Source organism: Rhinoraja longicauda, chromosome 8 (genome assembly GCF_053455715.1).
Source record: "Rhinoraja longicauda isolate Sanriku21f chromosome 8, sRhiLon1.1, whole genome shotgun sequence".
Classification (NCBI taxonomy): Eukaryota; Metazoa; Chordata; class Chondrichthyes; order Rajiformes; family Arhynchobatidae; genus Rhinoraja; species Rhinoraja longicauda.
Window position 1 is genome coordinate 27635627 of NC_135960.1, and position 8335 is coordinate 27643961.

An 8335-nucleotide genomic window follows, 5' to 3' on the forward strand; every position below is an offset into this window, starting at 1 on the left:
GTCTGATTACAACTTGCACCTTACCGTTCAATGAAAACAAAACTCTGCGTCCGTCAATCTTTGACCCGAAACTCTTTCTCGTAGTTCTCCCAATGGAGAAAAAGTCGATTTGCACCTTGTCCCTCCACAGATGCTGTTTGACCTGCTGTTCTTCCCGCGCTCTGTTTTTGCAAACTTTCCCCCCTGCTGCTGCTCGCAATTCGATCACCACGACCAACGAGATTTATGGTCCGAGACGTGACATTTGGAGATCGTAACGGAGAATACGTTGAAGTCAGAGATTACGCAGTTAGAGGAAGGCCAACAACAAATGCGAATGGTAAAAATGTTCCCTCTGAAGACACAAAGTATTTGTGCATGTAGAAAGCAACCCCACCCCCCAACCCCCCCACCCCCGCTCTTGAGTTCGAAAGTCCCTACAATGCAAACCTAAGCCCGATGATGTGCGACCTCTTGCGAAGCTGCTGAAACCATGAAGACTCCAACCTTGGCCGCTCTCTCAAGAAGATCATTTGTTTTGGCCGTTACTCTGGTCGTAGGGGGGGGGGGGGGGGGGGGGGTGTGATTTGCCATATTCCATTGTCCTTTTCTCGCCAACAATGCACACAAGGAAGAGGAATCCTGTCCAGTGTAAACTCAATTATTCCATGGTATCGGTACTTGTGAACTTCAAGATGAATTGCTGCACTGTGCATCCATGCGGTTGCGTTTTAACCTCTAATATGCAGCGGGACTGTAATTTTGTTCAGCTTTCTAATAACATTAACGCTGCTTTTTTTTTTGTTTCATTACATTAGTTACTATGACAACACGAGTTGCGACATTTCAGTTTATTTTATTTATAAATCAATCCAAAGATTAGTGTAGGTTAAATCTATGTTTCATATCTATTAGATATAATGATGCACAGCTCAGATACCGAGAATGCTGCCAACATTTTATGTATGTAAAAAATATACATTCAGATCTGTGGGCTTTCCTCCGTTGTGCTTCGCCAATGGAATGAATGTGCGCTTCTGCTCCTCTTGTAACGGGCAAAATTCAGTTTTAATAATAATACATATTAGAATTATATTTAATTTGCCAATAGCAAGCTGCTAAATCGACGACCTCGATCCTTGGAAAGACAAGGACCACGGAACATCACTCCTTCCGCTATCCTTGCCATACTCGTGCTGCCTTAATAATAGCTCGGATTTTCTGATGTACCGACATCAGGCTAAAGAAAACAAGCAGGTTTTTTTGCAGATGAAATTGGTAGAGCAAATATTTTTCCTGCAACCAATAAACTACAGCCAACAGCATTAGACAGTTTACCTCATCGCTGTCAGAAAACATTAGCCCTTCAGGGTGGGATGCCAAATTTATATAGAAACAAGGAACTACACATGCTGGCTTACAAAACCAAGAGGCAAAGTGCTGGCGCATCTCTGCAGAACATGGACAGGTGATGTTTCGGGTGGGGAGTCTTCTTTGGACTGATTGTTGTGGTGGAGATTTGTGTGTGTGTGTGTGTGTGTTGGGGGGGGGGGGGGGGGTTGAGAACACTGGAAGAGCGGTGGGGCAGGATAAGAGCTGGCAGGTAATAGTTGGATCCAGGTGAGGGGTGTGTTGATAGGCGGATAGTTGGACAAACCATCCACTCCCCAGATACTTTCCGCTGCAATCGCAGTTGATGTAACACCAGTCCCTATACCTCCTCCCTCATCTCAATCCAGGGACACGAGCAGACCTTCCAAGTGAGATGAAGGGGTTCACTTGCACATCCTTTAACCTCATCTACTACATCTGGTGTTCCTAATGTGGTCTCTTGTTTACATCAGCGAGGCCAAGTATAGACTTGGCAACCATACTGTCATACACTTGCACTTGGGCCACCAAGGCCTAATGAAGATCCTGGTTGCTAACCATTTTAACGCCTCTTCCCATTCTCATACTTACCTTCCAGTCCTCCCTACCCCCCTCCCCCCCTTCCCCACCACCCATTTTCTTTCCAGTGCCCCACCTATTTCTTCCACTATCCTGTTCCCTTTTCCCCTAACCTTCTCCCCATCCCCTTCCACCTATATCCCTTCCAATGGCCAGTGACCATGTTGGTTTTCCCCAAACACTCCAGTTCTCTTCCACATCCCAAAGACACACAGGTTGGTAGGTTAATTGGACAGTGTAAGTTGCCTCTAGAAAGCTGTTGTGCAGTGGAATGTGGGGAACGACAATGAGAACGTATGGGGAATTAATGCGAGTATGGCATAAATAGGTGCATGATGGTTGGCATGGACTTGGTGGGTTGAATGACCTATTTCTGTGTTGAATATCTCCCTGACTCTATTCATAGATTCTCGGTAGCTCGTGCTTAGAATTTTTATGAGCTCAGAAGAAATCTGGACCTATCTTAGATCCTTCGAACTTAGGCTTTTGAGAAAAGTAAATTTGTACCTGCAGATGTATTTGGAGGAATATTTAAAGTTTTGAAACTACTTACATAATGATTTTTAGTGTACAGTAATAATTTCTAAAAAATCTGTAAACATTCAGCTATAGCAGCATTTGATGGACTAAATTTGGATAATGAGTAATATAAGCCAGAAAAATCATCTAGAATAGGCCTGTTGTTTGGCAATGCCGAAGTTTAAAGACTATTGAATGTCATGTTGAAACAATGAACATTAGAAGTAGGTTTGGAATATTTTTAAGGAAGCTATGAAGCATTTAGTGGCGCAGCAGTAAAGTTGCTGCCTTACAGCACCAGGTACCCGGGTTTGATCCTGACTATGGGTGCTGTCTGTACGGAGTTTGTACATTCAGACTCAGTACAGGCGGTGGGAGAGAGGAGGATGATGGCAGAGTTAACCGCTGCTGGATAACGACTCCCACCCCATGCAGGACACTGTCACTGCACTGAGTAGCTCCTTCAGTGACAGACTCCTTCACTCCAAGTGTGTGAAGGAGAGATATAGGAGGTTCTTCCTTCCTGCTGCTGTGAGACTGCACAACCAGCACTGCTCCCAGCAGACGAGTCAACAGTAACAGTTAAGGAATGCACAGTAAATTGATGACAATTTATCCTTGTCTTTACTTTTATTTATAATGAATGATCTCTTGCTATCCACTTTGCTGCTGCAACATTGTAAATTTCCCTGGTGTGGGACAAATGAAGGAATATATATATATATATATATATATATATATTCTCCCCATGACCGCATAGGTTTTCTCAAAGTGCTCCGGTTTCCTCCCACACTCCAAAGACTTACAGTTTTGTAGGTTAATTGGCTTTGGTAAAGATTGTAGATTGTCCTGAGTGTGTGGGATAGTGCTAGTGTATGGGGTAATCGTTGGTCGGCACAGACACGGTGGGCTGAAGGGCCTGTTTTTGCGCTGTACCTCTAAACTAAACTAAATGTAGAGAGCAGGGAAAGATCCTTGGTGAAATAAATGTAGGTTTATTATTAATAATGTCTATATATATATACTTAGAAACTAAGGACTATTTCATTAAAATTGGACGGAAATTCAGGAAATTCAACAGTTTAAATATATTAACAAAATTGATGGCACATCCCTCTGAAGATATGTGCTTAAAATGGCAACTCAATCTTTTCACCCTATAAGGTAATGTTATCAATGTTTGGTCAATATCACATTTAAACATTATTCATAACTCAAATAAACAAAATTCCAAGAAAGCTGAGGAACCCTCCTTATTTTCTGCAATCAGTTGAAATACTAGGTTAAAATGACTAGACATAACAATAATAACAAGTTTAAAGTGTCCAATGTTTATTTCTTATTATATTTTGAAAAATACTTGTGCATTTTATTCAAAATTAACTTGCCTAGTTTGAGCTAGAGGCTTATTTCGTGACATAATATTACTTGATCTAACATGTTAACTGACTTCTTATGGAATCTCTGTGAATAGTTTGGGATGTGGAACATATTTGAAACTCAGATGTCACTTCTCTACACGTAGGTTTGCACTGCTCTTATTAAACATTTTATAAAAATTCTACCTCCGGAGTTAAATCAAAAGACACTCATAAAACTTTGTAAATTGCAGGGACCTGGTCAATAAGTCGTCTTTTTCTAGGAAAATGATTATTACTATAGCACTTTGAACTGTTTTTGAGAAACATGCAAAACACATGACTTCAAATTACACTATTAATATTTCTACCATGGTATTACATACAATACATGGGAATGGAATTTTTGTGTGTCACTTATGGTGCATTATCAAGGCCATTAACAGAATACCAATTGGTTTTTATTATTTTTCTTGGAATTGCTAGTAATATTTGTGATTTTAATACAATATTTTGTGTACAAATGTACGTGGAAACAATATATCAATGAACATCATTGTTGAATAATCCATAGATCTCTGGTTAGTATTATCTCTTCTGTTTTGAAATATCAAAAATGTACCAGCACTTGATAATAAAAGGAATGATTGCAGATACCACGTGCAGCAGCATTCAGGAGATTAGAGTCCATGTACGTTTATTTTGGTGGAAGTGGTTCTATGGTCTGGATATGGAAGCACTGGAGTGATGAAAACAGAAGAATTATTGGATATAGGAAAGCCACAAAATGCTGGAGTAACTCAGCAGGTCAGGCAGCATCTCTGGAGAACATGGATAGGTGACAATAAACATGAAATGCTGGAGTAACTCAGCGGGACAGGCAGCATCTCTGGATAGAAGAAATGGGTGACGTTTCGGGTCAAGACCCTTCTTCAGACTGAGAGTCAGGGGAGAGGGAGACACAGAGATGAGTATGAATATTGACTTCTCTAACTTCAGGTAGCCCTTGCTTTCCCTCTCTTTCCATCTCTCCCCTTCCCAGTTCTCCGTCTAGTCTGACTGTCCTCGATTACATTTTATCTCTGTTTGCTTTGTTGTCACCTTCTCCTAAATAACAATGATCTATTCTGCATTTTCCTTGATCCATATCTCTTTTGATGTCTCATTTGCACACCTTATCTCTATCTTTATGGAATCCAGTATTTTGTGTCTATCTTCAATGTAAACCAGCATCTGCAGTTCCTTCCTACACCTGGAGAAGTGACGTATTGGTACCCTTCCTCAGACCAATTGTAGGGAGGGAATCTTCTGGAGGGTTTTGATAGGCAGAGGGTTGGACTAAGGCCAAAGATGAACACACCCAAGGTGTGTGTCAAAATTATTAGAGAGTTGGGGCTTGTGTAGCTAGAGGAATGATGATGGGAAAATTGTTTACGAATAGACGTGGAGAGGGAGGGCAGAGGAGAGATAGGTGCAAGTCAGCCAGGGGAGGGGAGGGGGAGAGGAAAGAAAGGGGGAGTTCATAAGATCATAAGTGATAAGAGCAGAATTAGGCCATTTGGCCCATCAAGTCTACTCCACCATTCAATCATGGCTGATCCATCTCTCCCTCCTAACTTCTCCCCAAAGCCTCTGACACCTATACTAATCAAGATCCTTCTATCTCTGCGTTAAATATATCCACTGATGACCTCCACAGCCTTCCGTTGCAAAGAATTCCACAGATTTACGACCCTCTGACTAAAGAAATTCCTCTCCATCTTTTTCGTAAAAGAACATTCTTTAATTCTGAGGCTCTAGTCCTAGACTCTCCCATTTGAGGAAACATCCTCTCCACATCCACTCAACCCAAGCTTTTCACTATTCTGTACATTTCAATGAGGTTCCCCGTCTTCTTCTAGACTCCAGCTAGTACAGGCCCAGTGCTATCATACAGAGGGGATTATGAAGGAGAAATGGGGGGGGGGGGGGGAAGGGATGTAGAGGTAACCTAAAGTTGGAGAATTCAATGCACATTTCATAAACCAGCATCTGCAGTTCCTTGTTACTGCTCAATACTCATACCATTGGGTGGCACGCTACCCAAGCACAATATGAGGTGCTGTTCCGGCAGTTTGTGGCCCAACCATGGCAGAAAGGTCAGTATGGCAATGGGAAGAATATTTAACATGGTTAGCAACCGGGAGTTCCTGCAGGCCTTGGCGGACCGAGTTCGGCAAAATGGTCACTGAGTCTATGCTTAGTCTCACCAATGTACACGAGGCCACATCAGGAACATTCATTGCAGGAGATGAGGTTGGAGGAGGTTAGGAGGTGCACGGCCTATCAACCCCCCCCCCCTCGCCTGTGTTACTTCGACAACCTTCTCTTGCGTTTGTTCCATATACCCACCATCCTCTGTGTGAAAAGGTGCCCCTCAGTTTATTAAATCTTTTCCCTCGCATATTAAGCATATGTCCTCTGGTTCTTGATTCCCCTACTCTGGGTAAAATAATTTCATTGCAGCAGGAAAAAGTTAGACATAGACCAAATTTCAAGCAAGCGCAGACAGGGAAACACAAGGAGAAAAAACAAAGACTATTAAGAGGGAGAGATTTGATGACCGATAAGATGTTGATGTAAGGAAAAATGGGTTGGTTTGAGAGCAGGTAATGAAGTACATTATAGGTCTTGCAAAGGTATGAATGAGAATATCAGTTATAATATAAAATTGTTAAATTTAGAAGGCTGAAGTGAGCTAAATTAAATGTGAATCATGAATTAAGAATTACTTTAATTAAAGATTGAGGATTTAAACCTAAATGCATGGGTTCCTGAGTTTTTTGAAACTTGCCAGTGAAACCCTACCAAATTCAGAACAACTTTAGATGGGAGGTGAAGAGCTGTTTACATATTCTTGCTATAAATACTGCAGATTTGCAGGTGCTTTCTGAGCAAAAGCTTTTGTTTATAGGAGTTTCAATCATTCTTTTATCATTAAGAATTAGAATAAACATTGTGAGGATTAGTGCTAAATGTATTGCTTGGTAACCACAGTAACTAGTTTGGTTGACCTGAAATGTCACCTATCCATGTTCTCCAGAAAGGCTGGCTGTCCTGCAGAATTGCTCCAGTACTTTGTGTCTTTTTTTAGGCTTGCTTATTTGTTTGTAATAGTTAGAATTGCTCCACCATAATATGAGAACATGTTTTGTTTTTACAGTATTCATTGGGACACAGAGAAGAAGGAAACAGGGCAACTACACAGGCTCAGCCTTAGTCTCTTGATGACATACCAACAGCTGAACAATAGCAAAGTGTATGTGATAAAGGAGCAGCTCACTAGAGGCTACATCTTTCAATGCAGAATACAAACCGAAGTTCAGTTCCTCAAGAGGGAAGAATAAAACATAGGTTTGGAGTCAGAAAGGGTCAGTTAAAGAGCAAAAAGGGTCAAAAGGAAATTGGTGGCAAGGAGTGGAAGCATTGGTGGAGTGGGAATGAGCACTACTCAAAGATGGCTTAATCATAAAAATAATGGGGTCCCAGACTCACTGGCAACTCACTAATAATTTTTTATCAGTCTGAAGAAGGGTCTCGACCCGAAACGTCACCCATTCCTTCTCTCCCGAGATGCTGCCTGACCTGCTGAGTTACTCCAGCATTTTGTGAATAAATTCTCCCTTTCATGCTCCCTTCATGGTGAGATGGTGGTGCATGTCCAAGAAATTTGAGCAAGATATGTTCCTGCAAGTTTCCAGTGGCCTCTATGTGTAAGGGTACAAAATGAATAGCAATTAAAATCTCTAAATTTCACACAATTTAATCTAAAATACACTTTGTATCTAAATTGGTATGCTAATCTTTACAACACTGCAAAATTCCACCATGTTTATATTTACAATTAAGGTCTTTGAGAAAAATTTGTACCACAAATTGGTACATGATAAAAAATTCAGACTTTTCAGCCCCTCCAAATGCCGCCAGATGCCCAATCTACCCTCAGTGAAATGCCCTATGATATTTTGCTGCAATGTTACTAGTTCAAAAGACAGTCATGTAATACTTTTCCTTTAAATGCAAATACGGTTAAGAATTTGCAAAATAGTAATTTATGATCGTTATCGATACAAATCTACAAATATAGCCACCATGAGAACATACCACACAACATTTTAAATCTTTTTATGTTGTTATGGGAACAGTACACTTCGCTATGAGAAATTTCCTCTGCGTAGCGATTTGCAGTCGACACGTTTGGGTCCACCCCCACCAAGTTCAATTGTTTTTGGAGAAAGTTTTAATTTCCATTCCCAATTTTGCAGGGGACATTGCTTTTTTCTCCCTCCCGGTAGCCCATAAAGATAACAACAGTTCAATCATAGTCATGCACTATTTAATCTAAGATACATTTGGTCTTATTACCGTATCTATCGACATACTCATTTTTCACAACACTGCACTATTGAAGAAGCCACCCCTATCCAGGCGGTGGACACAAGTTGCACTTCTTTCAACGTGGGAGAGCCGCGACCCCTGAACCCCGTCAC